At 43.4% G+C, this 17,465-nt stretch overlaps 1 protein-coding gene across 4 annotated transcripts in view; it reads right to left on the reverse strand.

Annotated features, from left to right (window-relative positions):
* SMAD5 (SMAD family member 5) overlaps window positions 1–16,305 on the reverse strand; it is a 37,044-nt gene extending 20,739 nt beyond the window's left edge. Inside the window, exons 1-2 of one of the 4 annotated variants that reach the window (XM_084795066.1) lie at window positions 16,151–16,305; window positions 10,594–10,785 (exon numbers count right to left, since the gene is read on the reverse strand). The gene's annotated coding sequence lies outside the window, so the exon portion shown is untranslated. The other 3 variants (XM_084795067.1, XM_084795068.1, XM_084795069.1) reach the window with 3 other exon arrangements.
* Between the last annotated feature and the right edge of the window lie 1,160 nt (window positions 16,306–17,465).

Below are 17,465 nucleotides of genomic sequence, written 5' to 3' on the forward strand. Positions count from 1 at the left end.
ATTCAAAGTAAAACAAAAAGAATAAAACCAGGAAACATTAAAATTCCTGTAGTCACTTAATCCCTTCTTCAGAACACAAATAGTTTAGCAGCAAAGCAGCAATTGAAAGAGCCACCTAAGATGGGAAGACTCCGAATTAAGAGTTGTCATAAAATGTGCCAAACTGTCAAACAAGCCTAATGTGTACCACTACAATAAAGTGTCAACTATCTATTTTTAGAACGAAGAATAGTGAAGCAATTTAGAAAATAAATGTTATTCAATTCCTCAAACTGTTAGCTTGTACTTTATGATGATTACTGGCTTGTATCTTTGAACATATTAGTTAAGGAAGCCGCTCCAGCAGGAGGAAGCTATCTGCTATGATGTGCTAATGCTAAGAGTGGGTAAAACAACCCGTAGACCACTGCAACGCCAACCACAAATAAGAAGACTGTGAAACAGCAGGACAATTAGAAAAATGCCAGCTAAAAATGTGTAATCAAGAAAGGGAAGGAATTCTACCAAACTCATTTCATGGAGCATTACCTGATACCAAAACCAGGTGAGAGCCTAACAAGAAAACAAAAAATTATACAGTACAATTTGCCTAAACATTAGACAAAAATTCTCAATAAAATTCTTGTAAATCTAATTCAAGAATACATGAAAAAGATAACATGCCATACCATTCTGGTATCATTCCAGGAATGCACGACTCAACAATACACATGTATCACATGTTAAATGTAACACAGCAGACAAACAAACTTAAGGACAAAATCACACCATCATCTCAAGAGATGAAGGAAAGACCTCTGATAATGCACAACATCACCACAGGACAGCAGCTTCAAAATGATGACGACTACACATGACGGCCTACAGCCAACGTTCTATTAGTTGGGAAAATTTGAGAGCATCCTCTGAAGCTGAGGGCATGAAGAGGCACACTCTTTCTAAATACAGTGTTCAAATTCTTAGCTAGAGCATAAGACAAAACACAGAAATGAAAAAGATACAAATGAAAACAAGTCAAACTGTGCCAATTTCCAGACAACATAGTCCTATAATTAACAAATTCTAAGTGTTCCACCAGAAAAATTCTTGTATCTGCTAAACAACCAAAATCAACACATGAAATAATAGCTTTTCTCTGTATCAAAAGCAAACATCACAAGAAAGAAACCAATCACAAGAGCTTCTAAAAAGTGAGGAAGAAAACTACTGAGGAGGTGAAAGATCTCTAAAAGTACAACTACCATATTTTCCAGTGTATAAGACAACCCCCAAGTTTTCCAATTAAAATACAGTTTGGAATATACTTGCTGTATAAGACAACCCCTCTTCCAATGCACACCCTGTTCAGCAGACTCAGCCATGTGTCTGTTTGCAGTCAGGTCACAGCCAGCCAGGCGCTTTATTAAATACTGTCAGATAACCAGTGCCAGCCCACACTGCCCCTTTAAGGCGCACTGCACACCCAACTGGAAGACACAGCCCTCCAAGTCAAATGGGGGGGGGGGCGGTTCTAGTGAAGAGCCAATCCATGCTCACGTTCTCCTCCTCCTCAAGGTACAGGAAGATATGAGCAAACTGCTCCTCCCTGCTTCATATTCCGCCCCCCTCCCCCTCACACACAGAGCAGAGAACAGGCTGCAGCACCCCCAACTATATGTGCTGGCAGGGAAGTACCTGGTATATAAGACAATCCACGAGTTTGGCACAGATATTTTGGGGTTAAAAAGTCCTCTTATACACTAGAAAATACAGTACAGAGACCCCAAAGAAACTGAATACATGTTCATAGTCTCAGGATTAATACTGCAAAAATGGCCCTATCACTCTAAGAAATCTACAGATGCAACACAACCTCCATAAAAATTCTAATCACACTCTTCACAGAAATAGAAAAAAATAATCCTGAAAATTACACCAAGGTACCAAAGACTGATTCCAAATAACCACAGCAACCCTAAGGGGGGAAAAAAAAGAATGCTAGAAGTATCTCAACAATACTCACATGAAATTATACCACAGAGCCAAAGGAACTAAACCTCTATGCCAATGCAGTAGAATCCAGAACCCAGAAATAAGCCCACACAGCTACAGCCAAGAATACACTGAAAAAAAGAAAGGCTCTTCATCAAATGGAACATGAAATTTACATATTAAAACAATAGATTAAACTCATTAGGCTACCGATACAGGCAAGGACTTTCTTTAAATGACTCCAACAACACAGGAAATATTCCAGGAATTGACAAATGGGATGGTGTGAAATTAAAAGGCTCTGCACAGCAAGAGTAGCAATTAGCATAGTGAAGACAGATTACACAGAGCCAGGAACTCCTCAGCAAGTAACAAAACAGGACTGAGTTTCAGATATTAAAAAAAAAAAAAAGAAGAAAAATTACATATCATTCCATTTATATGGTATTCAAAAATAGGCAAAGCTATCTCTTTTTTCTTTCTTTTTGTTTTTTTTTTTTTTGTTTTTGTTTTTGTTTTTCGAGACAAGGTTTCTCTGTGTAGCCTTGGCTGTCCTGGAGTTACTTTGCAGACCAGGCTGGCCTTGAACTCACATTGATCTACCTGCCTCTGCCTCCTGAGTGCTGGGATTAAAGGCATGTGCCACCACACCTGGCTTGAAACTGTACCTTAACCTCAGTGATGGCATGAGGCACAGATAGACACCTGTAATGTGTGCACGCTTCATCTTGTAACATACTCAAAGTTCTACTTACTGTCAATTAGGTTAGTCCAAGTTCACCCTTTGTGTGCTGACAGGGGGCCTAAGACATGATCACTCATAGCATAGCAAGCAGCATAAACATTAGCATGACTTGCGGTCTCCTTTGCCTCCAAGATGCACATGAGTAATCTAACAGGGTCCGTCCAATGGATGGCTTTGCCCCATGGGTCTATGTATGAATACTGAGTTTTCTGAATCATCATATGCAAACAACATACTCTTCCCAAGGGACTCAAGAGTAATTTGACTATGAAAAGATTAGCAGAAATGCCTGGAGGAAATACACACACGCACGCACACACACACTACACACACCCACAGAGATGGCAGAAAGATGTAAGCTATAAATACTTAGGATGTTTGTGATACAGGGTCTCACATATAGCACTGAAGTCTTGATTCTCCTGCTTCTGGCCTGAGCACTGAGATTACAGTTATAAGCCAGCACATCTGACTTGATATTTATTTTACACATATTTTTGAATAATAAAAACTTAATGCTAATGCTGTAAATGCTCGGTTGAAGGAGTTTTGCTAACTATTCTACAAGGAAAATTAAATCTATTTATTCACACTGATTCACTCACTGTTTATGTTAACAATTAACGCACGTTTATAAGTAATGTTTCCCCCCCTGCAAATTGAGCATTTTATTTTCACAATAAAATCCAAGAAGTGAGGGTAGGGAGAGATGACTCAGCAGTTAGCACTGGCTGCTCCTCCAGAGGATCTAGGTTCAATTCCCAGCAACCACATGAGAACTCCCAACTGTCTGTAACTCTAGTTCCGGGGACCTAACCCGTCACACAGACATACTTCGCATACACACATGTGGGCAAACATCAATGCACATAAAATAAAAACAAAATCTTTAAAAATAGCCACTGAAGGAATATTTCCTAACTCTTAAAAAAACAAATAAAATAAAATAAAATAAAGAAGTGCTTTTACTTGACACGAGCTCTTTCTTGAGCAGTCATCACTGTCAAGAGTGATCACATAACGTAGCCGAGTTCTATCCATAGCTGCCACTGTTGGAGTCTGTTAGAAGGCACGGAGTGTGAGTGTGGCACTGCTGGAAGCCAAAGGATCTTGGTTGCTCACAAAGTTTAAGTTTTTGTACTTTTTAAGAAGAGCATGGCAATTTCAAGAATCTCACTAACTTCTTTTCTAAAAATGTAATTGCTGGGGATGGAGAGATGGCTCAGTTAAAAGTACTTGCTGCTCTGGCAGAGGACCCCAGTTTTGTTCCTAGACCATCTAGAGGTTCACAACCACCTATAACTTGATGGGCACAATGACCTGGTCTTTGCCATCACCTAGCCTGACTGTCATAGTCACCTGCTGCTGTGGAAGGAGCAGTGCTGATGATATAGAGAGCCACCGCCGATGGACTTTGAACCTCTGTGGCAGCCAACTACAAGAAGCCAAGTTCCTACCTGTAGCATCACCACAGTGCACAGGGCATCAGCGCACAATCATTTCTGTATGCTTGCCAAGAGCCAGGGCTGAGCAGGAGAGAGCTTGCTTTACTGACAGGCACTGCAGCATGCTAATGGGCTACACCACTGACTTTACTCATATTTAGTTACGTAGATCAACCTAAGAGGATGGACTTTTTGAGTAGAATATAAATATGAAGAAAGTTAAATGAATCATTAAAAAAGCTAAATGAGCCATTTAAAAATCTATGCCAGGAATAAAATTTGAAATATAATGCTGAGTTAAAGAAGCTAGTCATATAAGGTTACCTCTATGAGACAAATGGGTAAATCCAGAGACATAGTGTGCATCAGAATCAGAGGTCACCGGGTCTGAAGAAAGGGGCAGCTAGGAATGACTGCTAATGCAGTTTTGTAAGAGATTAAAATATTCTACAATTACTGCTGGATAGCCTAAAATTCTTTGTAGTGATTACTAAACAACATAAGATGTTTCATTAATTGTACTCTATAAAGGAGTGGAAATGTATGACATAAATTATATCTCAGTAAGTTGCTTATACCTTTATTTTTTTTTCATATCGCAGCACAATGCAAGTGCCAGGTTCTTTCACTTTAGTGGATTTTCTTTAAATAATGTTTTATATTAAAAGATGGATCTTTGTTATTCCTTTGACTTCTCTAAAATATTGTTATTACCTTAAAAATAAGATAATATAGTTTGAAACCAAGATTTAATAGTTCTATATGCTTACTTTCAAACTAGTTTTTTACAACATTTAACACCATATCTCATTATCTTACCAGCATTAACCCAGTCTTTCCTCATTTTAGCTCAGTCAGCAGGAAATGAAAACTTTCCCTGTGTGATGAGAAAAGCCATAAGTTCCTCTGTACATCCTAAAACCCAGAGCACTGGGGTCACCAAGCATGGGACAGGGTTTCCACACAATCCAAGCAAGCAACACGGCAGGAGTCACCACAATGGCACTACATACTGGAAGACAGCCAGATCACACAGGTTGAGGGATCAAAATCACAAGATTTCCCTCTCTCCCCTCTGAAGCCAGCTAAAATCTCAGAGGGATTAATTTTCATTATGTCACTGGTATTTGACTAATTTGTGCATCTGACTCACAGAACTTAAAGCACATATGCAAATTTATTATGTAGAAAAGGACACACGCTGGGTGTGGTGGTGCATGCCTGTAATCCCAGGACTCAGGGAAGCAGATGCAGGTGCATCTCTGTGAGTTCCAGGCCAGCCTGGTCAGCGAGACCAGGACAGCCAAGGCTACACAGAGAAACCCTGTCTCAAAATAACCAAACAAAAAACAAAACAAAGTAATTGGACACACATAGGACAGGCCTAGGAGGGAGGAAAGGACAGGGGTTTCCTCATCTTTGGGATGTGCTACTGTCTATCTTCCAGACACACTGTGTGTTTGGTTGCCTGAAAACCTGGAGAACCATTATGTCTGCATACATAATTACACTGTTGGCCATTAGACCAACTTAACCTTTAGACTCTTCTCTCTTCCAGCAGTGGAAAGTGGAGCTGATAGTTCTAATCCTGAGACCATGTCATTGAATGTATCTCACTACAGTGAGTTACCTAGCCTCAGGTACATCAGAAAAGAGTTGTTAATAACAAAGACTGTCTTTCATCTGCATCTGAGATTGTTTCCTTGACTATTACATGTTTTCTTATGCTTAGAAGTTTTTTGTTGTATGTCCTTCTATGTCAAGACTATAGGTTTCTTAGCTACTGTTCCATTGTGGTGAAGAAATGCCATGGTCAAGGCAACTACTGTAAGAGAAAACATCTAGCCGAGGCTGGCTTACAGTTTCTGGGGTTTAGTCCATTATCATCATAGCAGAGACTAGAGCGGAATGCAGGAAGACATGGTGCTGCAGTAGTGACTGAGAGCCACACCCTGATCAGTAGGCAGAGTCTCTGGGCCTGGCATGGGCTTCTGAGATCTAAACGTTCACCTCCAGTGACACACTTCCTCCAACGCCTCCTATTCCTTCTAATCCTTCTATATACTGGTTTCCTGGTGACTAAGCATTCAATATATGAGCCTATGAGAACCATTCTTTTTCAAACTACCACAAGAGGTCTCACAAGTACTTGAACATAATCCCAGCAAGCACAGAGAGCAGACAAAAGCATGTGCTACTTCACCTACAAAACCATGACCTGCTATAGGCACTATCTTGTCTCTGGCTTATGAAGATCTATGTAACCTGATAATACAGCTTGACTGATATCTCCTGTCACATTTTAGAAATCAGGGATGGTAAGAAACAGAAAATTCTGGGTGTCTGAAGGCCCCTGAAATTCCTCTGAAATGTTCCAACTACTGACTAAATAAAATTGAGAACATCACTCAGAAGCCCAGAGAAATGCCCTGGACCCTCAGCCACAAGTGAAAGCCTTTTAAATCTAAAAGCCACCATAGGGCTAGGGTCTAGCTCAGTGGTAGAGCATAAAGCTGCAGATTTGATCTCTAACACAAGAAAAAGAAGGGAGAGGCAAAAAGAAACCATCGATTTGTGTATTATATAACAATTCATTACATTACAGACACATTACACAAGTTCCCAATACATCTCTTTCAACTCAAACACCTTTTTTCCAGGAAGTCTCCAAGTCATCTGCCTAAGAAATCTAATATCTCTCATACAGCACTTCCATACCTATGTTTACATTTACCTATTCAATCTGCCACAAGATAATGTAAATTCCAAGTATCTGTTTTCAATTAGCACTACACACTCAGTAATAAATGTATACTGCACATACATGTATACACACACTGCATGCACATGTACACCCACTTACAATGCAAGACAAGCATGCATGTGCAAGGGCACAAAAGTAATGGAAAAGAAAAGAAAGAAACATTTCTGGGCTGAAGATAAAGTTGTGCTTTTGTACAGGGCACTGGGCTCAATTCTAAAGACCACAAAAATTAAGTAAATAATTTAGCTAAACAAAAAAGAAAAAAGTCAGGTGTGGTGGTGCATGCCTGTAATACCAGCACTCAGGCAGCAGAGGCAGGTGAATCTCTATGAGTTCGAGGCCAGCCTGATCTACAAAGTGAGTCCAGGCCAGGCAAGGCCACACAGGGAAATCTTGTCTCAAAACAAGAAGGAAAAAAAATCCAACTTTTAAAAACCTGAGTATAGACATGCCTCAACCATATTAAAAACCTCACTAAGGAGACTTGTATTATCAGAAGACATTTGTATTTTAAAATGACTTCCTCTAATTTATTTAGGGATACATAAATTCCTAGACTAAAATTAATTTAAGAAGAAACATTTCTGTAAACACTGCATCCCAACCCAGCAGGAAAGTAGAAACAATACACAGCAGACATACTTCTGAAAGTGTCAGGGGCCAGTCCAATACTCCACTATCTACAAGCTACCACTCAGCACTTAAAGAATTACCAGGACTATGATGCTAGGTTATGCAGGCTGTTCATCATACAAGGTTGAAGGATAAAAGGAGGGTGACTTTTTCTACATCATTTCCAAAGTACTATAAAAGTGAACAGTGAATTATTCCTTTCAGAATAATTTAGCATAGCAGACCCAGTTTTTATATAAACTATATATAAATTTTATCTGTAATTATGAGATACACTTGATGTATCAAGAAACAAAGGGGACCAAGAAAGAGCATCTAATTCAGTCACACAGTACTTCTAAGGGTGTCCTTACCATAAACGAGGTGCTACACTTGAAGACAGTAAAACTACAAAAGCAACATCCCTGATCCCAACTCTTAAAAAATATATTTCTCCTCAAACTGTCTTTTGTTCTTTGATCTTACAAATGCAGTTTTCTGCCTGTAACATTCTGCTCAAGAACCAACCACTAAATTCCATCTTACATCTCCGATTTCAACTTTGTCTGTCATCCCAAGGCAGATAATTTAAAAAGAAATTAATATTTAATAATAAACTATTTAAGTCACTTATTTCATAGTCACTATTTAGTAGATAGTTTATTTGAATTAATAATAAAACACTAATTAATCCAATATTTACTAAGGCATTATTATGAGCTGGGAACACAGGTGAAAGGGGTGTGATGGCACAACCTTTAATTCTAACACTTGTGAGACAGAGGCAGTACATTTGTGAGTGTAAGGCCAGTATGGTCTAAACAGGAAGTTCTAGGACAGCCAGGGCTACACAGAGAAACCCTCTCTGGCGTGGGGGGAGTAGAGATCCTGTAACTTACACTGCAGAGGTGGGACGCACACAAAATGTAGTTACTAACCAGCTTGTTAGGCAACAGCTAGCAGAGTACGGTGGAAGGCTTGCATCCCAGCTGGACTGCCGACAAATTCAAAGATATACATAGTGAGTTCCAGGATAGTCAGGTCTATATAACAAGTCCCTGTATCAAAAATCCAAACTTGTATGAAGGAAAGAATATCAAGAGGGAGGGATGCAGAGAACGGTTAATGGGAAGTGTGGAGAGGTACTGTTTCAAGTAAGATGACTAGGCTGGGCCTCGCTAGGAAGGCATCAAATGAATCAAAAGTTTAAGGAAACCAGTAAAAACCATTATAAGGCAATGCAAAGATCCCAAGGAGGGAAAGGTGCATTCAAGGAACTTAGTGTTGCCTGGGAGTAAAGTGAAAAGGGGGAGAAAGTAAGGATCAGGATCAAAGAGTGAAAATTAGCAGACCGGCCATGGTGGTAATAAGAGACTCAGTTTCTACTGACTGACTCAGAGCGCTGAGAAAGCACAACTGCTGACAGACTTTGTTGAGAATTACTATGTGCCAGGCATGGTGGCACACAGGAGGCAGAAGCAGGTGGGTCTCTTTGAGTGCAAGGACAAGCTGGTCTACCTAACAAATTCCAGGCCCACTAGAGACCCTGTCTCAATAACAAAACAAAACAAAAGATGTACTCCAGCTAGTGTCTAAGTGAGAGGGCAGTGCTGGCATGGTGAGAGCAGACAGAGAGACAACAGGACCTCTGATGGAAAGATACGGGCTGTGTGAGAACAGAAGTCAATAATGACTCCAGGCTGTCAGCCTGAGCACTGGAAGACTGGGGCCTGTCACGCACTGACTTGGGAAAGGCTGATAAGGAGACCAAACAAAGATCAAGACTTTAATCATATACATATCAAATGTTTAAATAAAACATTGCTAAGCTTCACAAGACTTCAATACCATAGAAAGTCATATTAAAATAGATTAGTGACTCGGGAGCTCAGCTCTTCCTCATCTTGACCAACAGAGCGCCCACTCTGCAACACTCCTCCCCAGGCCATACACCTAGTTCAGCAGCTCCTTCATGCTCTGTTCAAACGTTCTTACTGTTTCAACCCAAAACAAAAGGCAAACAAAAACAAGTCCTCAAATCTCCCCGAAAGCTTTCAGGCAAAACAAACTCTCTTGACAACCTTATCCCATGCAAGCCCGTGCTCCACAATGGCCCCCAACTCACCATCACCCAAGCAGACCCATCAGGAAAAAATTATAGCTAGGAGTTCTAAAGGAACAATCTCTCAGAACCATGCCTAAAATATCATATTAGCTGGGCTCAGAAGTAGAGCCCTACTCCCACATTTTAAAGTTCACTTTACTTCTCCACAATCTATTCTATTTATAAGCAATTTATCCATGGACATAAATACATGATAAAAACAACTCTAAGAATTTTTAGATTTTTAAAATTTAAGTATAGAAGACAAGTTTCACAAGCACAGAGTGAGCATATCCCAAGACAACTTCTTTCAACAGCTGGGTTCTCACTTCATAACTGCTACTGAGGAAGTGTGGCTGAATGCCTTTTTCCTTAGCCCTTGCGTTCACAGGCTTCCTGACTGTCTCTGACAGAAAGTCAGTGCACCTCCTCAGCACTATTCCGCTATCTTCTTTTCTGGGTTTCTGATAGCATCTGAGTTTCAGCTTCAGTGGAAGGTTTCAAGCAGACTTGAGTCCAGATGTTATATGAGGTACAGGTCAAGTGTAACTGCTTCCGGTTTTCTGGATAGGCAACTGCTGTCAGGCTAGCCTTTAACCTGTGTCTCACAGAACACGCACCACCAGGGCACAAATGGGCTGGGAATGAAAACATGTGTTGCTGGCTAATTGCTGTACACAGCTTCTCATGTGTAGTATGTGCTTCCAATGCAAAGGAAGCCTGACTTCTTTTTCAAGGTTTTGATGCAGCTCACACTCACACACTCCTTCAACTGTGTGAAGTGATGGCTCATCACCTGACAAGACTTTCCTGTATTCGTTACAATCAGAGTTACTCACCTACTGTACAGTCAGATGTCAAGGGAGGGTTAACAGAGTGTTTCTACATTCCTTAAATACACAGACATTTTCCACATGTACAAATTCTCTTATGAGAGGCAGCATTACAATACCATTTTTTTCCAAAATTCTTCATAGGCATCTTGGGGTGGGAGAGATGGCTCAGAGGTTAAAGATGGCTCAAGGTTGTTCTTGAAAGGATCCCAACGCCTGAAATCAGGTGGTTCAAAAACACCTGTACACTACTCCAGCTCCAGAAGACATGACAGCCTCTTCTGTCCTCCTCCACAGGCACCTATAATCACCTGTGCGCACACACACACACAAGGGGAGGGGGGAGAGGAGAGGGGGGGAAGGGGAGGGAGAAGATATTAAAAATCAATCTTAAAAAAAAACAAAACAAAAAACAGGTGTAGTGGCCCATGCCTTTAATTCCCACACTAAGAAGGCAGAGGCAGGGTGATCTCTGTGAGCTTGTGGCCAACCTTATCTACACAGTGAGTTCCATGACAATTGAGGCCACATAGTGAGACTCATCTCAGAAACAAAACAAAATCTTGCCACATTTTAAACAGAAATCACAGGTTAGGTAGGAAGTTTGAGAACCAAGAAGTTGAGAACCAGGTTACTAGAAGCAAGCTGCTGCAAACACAAAGCCAAGTTAACTTTCTAGGTCAGTCAGGATGAAGTTCCACAGAGCTCTTACCCCTCTAGTTCTAATATATATACTAGGCAGCTACCAACAATCACAAGGAAAGACACCACCGTTGCCTCAGAAAAACTGAACCAGGCACACAGCTACCTTAGAACTCCTACACTGCATCTCCGAGCGCTGGCAGGAAAGTGAAACAGAAGGCAGTGCCCACCACTCCTCTAGATCATAAACCTAACTCTTTACAGAAACATCTAAAAGGAAAAAAGGTCACAATCACATGAACACTCACTGTTTTCCCAGAGAAAGGCTAAAAAACACCATTTCCCCAACTCTGACTCCCTATTTCAAAAACATCAAAATGGCTTGGAGAGATGGCCCATCAGTCACTGCTCTTGCAGAGAACCCAGGTTCAAATCCCAGCCCCTAGAAGGCAGCTCACAGCCAACTATAACTCCAATTCTACCATCGGTCTCTCGACTCCTTTGGCAGCAGACACATAAATGGAGGAAAAACATACACATAAAAATTAAATTTAAACAAAGGCGTCCAAAGTTCTGAGAAGCTCTCAAAGCCTGCTGGACGGTGAAAATGGGGCCCTGACGTTTCTCAGAGTATAAACATGTTCGTTCTCTCTGTACCCACAGTTGTCTCTACTTTTATCTCCCACATCCAGACTCCTGCTTCCCCGGCTTTAACCACTCTTTAAGCTTCAGCTGCTGCTTTAAGTCCTCTAATTAAGCAGGGCCTGATCTAGATGTATCACTCACCCCCAGAGCCTGCCAGATTCTCTGCCTTGCCACCAGACGTAGACCGTGCTTGTACAGGCTTGCAGGCACAAGGCCAGGAACAGAGCTGGCCAGGCTACTTTACAGTGCTCTCCTTTCAATTACAACAAAATCCCTATTGCTCTTCATGTACCTCTGAAGCACAGAAAGTTGGCTGGTGTCTACCTGCAGCATCCATTCCCACGTCCTGCGATGACGTTCTCCAGCATCTCACGTGCTCCTGAGCGCACAATTGTGGCCATCACTTAATCTGCACCCAACTCTGAAGAGTGCAACTGTCAATGAGTTGACTAGACTCTGAGCTAAGAGAGCAGGAAGATGCAAATAAAGGACAATAACAGACAGCTTTCAAGTATTTCTGCAGTGTCCTTTCTTACCAGGAATACAAATCAGGGCAACTAGACCTCAGGTTATACAGCCCACCACCAAGGAAAAAAGGCAGACCCCAAGTACTTCAGGGAAAACAAAATCCGTTGTGAAAGCACATATATTCTGAGACCAAAGTTAAATTTGCCAAGTGCCAGCCACCTCCTGAAGCGCCGGCTCTGAGAGAGCGGGAAGGACAGTTGGTGTGTGAGGCTATCCCTGCTTTGATTACTTTCAGTGTAACAGAACAGCATATAGGACATCAGAACAAAGAACCCAGAACCAGCTGATTAATTATGAAAAGCCTTACTGTTCTGTAATTACATCTCCCCAAGTTGTAAAACATGTGACCTATGAGATTGGAAATTGGACAGCGGCACATGCCTTTTATTCCAGCACTATGGATGCAGAGGCAGGTGGACCTCTGTGAGTTTGAGCCCAGCCTGATCTACATAGTGAGATCCTATCTTTAAAAAAATAAAAATTTAAAAAAAATCTGTAAGCTAAAACATAAAACATTGGTAAATTAATCCTAGCAACAATCTAGCTTTTAGCAGTTCTTCCGAAAGACTTCTAAATGTTGATGTTCCACTCAGTAAACACATACACCATATTCAAGTTTGGTTGGAGGTAAAAGATATATGGCTACGTGGTAATAAGCTACGTGACCCTGGCCTGAAAATTCCAATTGCTAATATTCTAAGTTCAGAAGTGGAAAAGCAAGGTGTAAACAGGTGCAGGTCAGCTTCCAGGTGCTTGAGGGGAAAGGCCATCATCATTTTTTTTTTAATAAGAAAGAACCTTGAACCTGCACCACAGCTTAGAAAACCTACTTCAGTTTTCCTTCAGACCTTCAACTACTGAAGGTAAGAATCATTCCTCAGGCTACACCTGTCCATCACAGAGAGGATTCTCTCCAGTACCCAACTTCACGGAGGCATTGCTGGCAAACCATAGGACCCATGGTGCCCACAACACCTGAAGAAACACAGTTTGCTAATACAACGCACTAAGAGGGAAGCACATAGACTGGAAACAAATGTAACGCAGAGACAGACGAACCAGAGGAGGGAACCTTCTGGTGTGTTCTCAGTACCCAAACCAACACATACACCTGGTAACAGTAGACACTATGAGTTATACACAAGAGCTTTCCTGATTCGCACTGCCCAAGTCATTGGTAAATTAAAACCTACACAAGACACGTATGTGCATGAAAAAGATTTTTATATTGTATTTCAATACACATTACTAAGAAGTAAAACACTACTGTCTGATCTTCAAAACACTGAAAAGAAATTTGTTCAACTGAGCTACAAATCGGTTTTTAGTAGGCAAAACATGCTGCCTCTAACACAAAGGGCAAGATCATGTTTGTGTCCATCATGAAAACAGGAAACAGGCTGCCCAGGTATAATTACAGCTGTAACCTAATGTGCTGAGGGCTCAGCCAGGAATTAAAACCCAAGGAAGAGGGTCAGCAGAATTACCCTGTCTCTTTCTCTATCGTGCTACAGAACACAACTTTGAGTAATACTTTCACAACATGCTACATACAACAACAGCACACAACAATAGGATCCAAAGCTCATTAGCAACATCTGCCACTGCCTCACACTGCAAGCAACGGCTGACTCTACCCGTTTCTGTGGCACCCATGGCAGCAAACCAGATAAGCAGCAACTGCTACACTGTATAAAACATACAAAACATTTTACTTTCCCAATTACATTGCTTTCTTCTTTTAACTACACCATATCATATCATACGGACGCATGGAAACCTTAATTCTGTTCGTTGCAGTAGGGTGTGCAGGCTCCAGTCAGCTAAAAGAGCAAGCCAAGCAACCAAAACAAACAACCAGATGTCATGGCACAGGCTTGTAATCATAGCATTTTGGAGGCAAAGGTAGTTCAAGGTCATCCTGGACCAAATAGCAAGTTTGAGACCAGCCTGGGGTACCTAAGGTCCTGTCTGGGGAAGGAAAGAGGGAAGTCAGTTAAGAAGATTCATCTATGACCTAAAGGAAGTGACAAAATGACGAGCGGCATTTGCCACAGACACACTAGAAGCTTATGTGGTAGGAAACAGGGGTTCTCTACAAAGCCTGGGTGGGGAAGCAGCAGAGGGAAGGAGAGGTGTGCCCCAAAGACCATCACATAAGCAACCATAAACAAAACGCAACACCGTTTCCCACAAGGCCTGTGTGCAGCCCTGGCTGGGCTGGGCCTCATGTATTACCTACCTGGTTCTACCTCTCTAGTGCTGGGATTAACGGTGAGGGCCACCATGCCTTGCCACAAAGTTATTTTTTTTTTAAGCATAATATGTAGAAACTTTATATATGTTAGATTTTGACAAGCTGTTTCTTCTGAGTTGTTTTAGATTTTTATAATTTCAGGGTTCAATTTAGAGGGCGGGGGGGGGGGGGGGGGGAAGGTTACCAAAGGAGGTAAAAGAATATAATTTGTTACTACTGACCCACTAACTTTCCTTACAAACTCTGGAACAATCTCATGGTAAAGCAGCAGAGTGTGAAACTGTCTTGCGGCATGTAGGAACCATTTCTACACAACAGGCACTATGGGCTGGCATCTAGCAGAAACACTAAACTACTCTTGAGTGTTACTAAACATACTGGGTTTTCAACTTTAACGGTGACTCCCATCCACTAAGAAAATCCAAGCACTCTTTGTTTAAGAACGAAAAACACAGCCAGAGTGGTGACGGCTTGCCCTTGTAATCCCACCACTTGGAAGCTGAGGCAGGAGGATTGGCCAGAGTTCAAGGTCTGCATAGCAAGACCCTGTGGGAAAGAAAAGAAAATCACGTGTACAACTATTCTCTTAGCTCCACTGATGACCCAGTCTCTGTTGCTAGGTAGGAACACACTTGATAGCGCTAGGCAACAGGCATGATGTGACAAACTCCACCAGACTTCAAAACTTTTTCCACAGAAAAGATAAACAAGATATACTTAGCACCACACCCATTTAAAAGCAAAAGCAGCCAGGAATACGCCCCCCCCCCCCGCCCCCACCTCCAGCTGCTCAGGAAACACTGTCTTCACAATCAAGATAAAGATCTAGCCTAGAGTGTTCGGCCATTCCTGGCTTCCAGGTTGGCCTGGGCTCCATTCGCCGGTTGCCACCAAACCAGGAGTCCGGACATAGGCTTCGGATAGCTGGCGCACCTCCAAATACCTCGACTATCCTCGCCAGCTCCTGCAACCAAAACGTCCCGGCTACTGAGCATGCTCGGACTTAAGACGAAGCGCGCGGGGGGGTGGGGGGGAGGCCCCCCAACTCGGCAGCAATAGCCCCAGAAAGGCAAAAAGGAGAGCAAGAGCGGGCAGGGGGAGGGGATGGAGTATGAACTTGGGCACGCATGCCCAAGCGAAGCACAGGACCAGGCGCAAGACAAAAGCTATTTCAGTTCCTCACACAAAGTTTAGCGAAGCGCGAGAACCTCTGCGACGTCCCCAGAAAGACACGCGCGCGGGCGGGCCGGCGGGCGGGCGGGCGACCGCCGGGTGCAGGGGCGGGTCGCCGCGGGCCGGAGTGTAATTCCCACCGATAAGCGAGGATCCTTATCTCGCACACACACAAAGCGGCGGGGCCCCGGCTCGGCCTAGGCCGTCTGCACTGCTCAGCCGGCCCGGGCGCGGTGGCACCGGGCCTCGTCTGCTGCGTGGGCGAGCGGGGCCTCCTCGGCACCCAGGCCTCCCTCCCCAGCCGCGCGGCGCCCCCGTCCCGTCAGGTCCCGCGCGGGGACCCGCTAGGCCTCCGCCCTCCCGCGGACCGCTTCCGCCGCGCGTGTCCCTCCGCCGGGTCCCGAGCGCCCGCCCCGGGGCCCCTCACTCACCTCCTTGCCGCCCGGGCGCGCTCTCCTCACGCCGTCGCTAGCGCTGTGCACGCGCCGCAACTTTATTAGCAGCCCGGCCGCGGGACAAGCGCAGGGCGCCCGCTCGTCCGGGACCCGGATGACGAGGGGGAGGTGGGGGTTGGCGGAGGGCCGCTGCGGCCGGCGCATGCGCGTCGGGAGTCGGCCGAGGCCTGGCTGCTTCGGTCCACCGCGGGCCTGCGAGTGGCACCGGCTGCAGGCATTGCATTAACGAAACTAACCCGCCTTGTAACCAAACAATTATCCTCGCTATGGACAGCTGGAGACCTTCCTAGACTTATATAAAGCTTTAAAAAGTACCTTTTTCATTGACTTGTAATATAAATCGGAATAGATAGAGACCTATTTCTATGCATCAAATACCATACAACTTACTAGATGCAACCCTAACATCACGCCCGAAGGAAAAATCCTCCGCAGTTGGAGACAGTGCTGAACCCGGAGCTCAGGAGGACTGTGCATTTCTCAGGACACAATCTCAGTTGTTCAAGGGACGCTGCCCCACATCTGGAAGCTTCAGTAAGTGGAGGCAAGAAAATGCACACGCTGTCCACTGGCTAGCTCCGTCCTAATCCGGGCTGTCTGGCTTCTCTTCCCCTCCAAATTCCCCAAAAGGTCAGCATTCCCAGAAATATGGTATCTGTGGTAGGGCAAACCCAATTTGGACAGCAAAGGAAATAAAGCTTTTAAATACCTTTTTAAAAGTGTTCAAATTGACTGCATCATTTTCTTTTTAAAATAAATTGGAACTATTTTTAACCTTTTGCAGTCAATCCCACCCTCTCATCCCAATTTGGTACACTCTAATTCTGACAGTTTCTCAGTACCTTTATTGCCACCTTCCTGGCCTGAGGGGGGGCGCCTCTCTAGATACACAAATGGGGAGTTTGCATGTTGTTCCAAACTCCAACGGCTGCTTTCTATTTGGAAGAGATTAAATACATGCTGTAAAGATGCCTCATCGAAGCAGCCATCTCAAATGGTGATGCAAGAGGGTCAGAGCTGGGCAGCTAGAGAGCATTGAGTCCCACCCACCACGGAAAGCGGGAAGGCTGGAGCTGTTGACTGAGGCAGCCAGCCGACCTTCAGCAAGGAAAAATGCGGGAGTGCGGGCTCAGTACCAGCAGATCGGCTGGCTTTTCAAAGAACGTTGGGAGTTTATCTTCTTATAGAAAAAGGAACTCCCACATTTTTTGATCAGTTGCCTTTGCCTCTTTCCTGGGCTCCCTGCACCTCCCTGCCCCCCGCCCCCTCTCTTTAGACATTGAGAAGACTC

The sequence above is a fragment of the Acomys minous genome, assembly GCF_964271855.1.
Source record: "Acomys minous genome assembly, chromosome: 9".
Lineage (NCBI taxonomy): Eukaryota > Metazoa > Chordata > Mammalia > Rodentia > Muridae > Acomys > Acomys minous.